Genomic DNA, 411 nt, shown 5'->3' on the forward strand with positions numbered 1-411 from the left:
CACACACACACACACACAAACACACACACACATATACACACAAACTCGCACTTATCTTTAATGCGCTTAAAAATGTGGGCATATCAGCGATTTAAAAAAGTGCTTCCCTCTGTGTTTTTCTCAGAAATGTGGACAATGTTTAACAAAGCAGTGAACGGAGGAAGATTTGTAACTTTTGCCATTTGACAGCTAACTGAGCAAAAAGTATAATTCATATCACATATATTAGCACATTGGTTCTGAAACTAGACAACAATACCTACGGTTAGATGTATAAATTGTCCATGACAAGTTAGAATTGTTGCCGTGGGAGCAAGTTATAGAGAGATGACTAAGATGATTTTTTCGAAATCTCCCCCTACACACTTATTATAAATGCAGAAAAATCCTAAAATGTACACTAAACTTAAA

The sequence above is a fragment of the Etheostoma spectabile genome, chromosome 2 (assembly GCF_008692095.1).
Source record: "Etheostoma spectabile isolate EspeVRDwgs_2016 chromosome 2, UIUC_Espe_1.0, whole genome shotgun sequence".
NCBI classification, from domain to species: domain Eukaryota; kingdom Metazoa; phylum Chordata; class Actinopteri; order Perciformes; family Percidae; genus Etheostoma; species Etheostoma spectabile.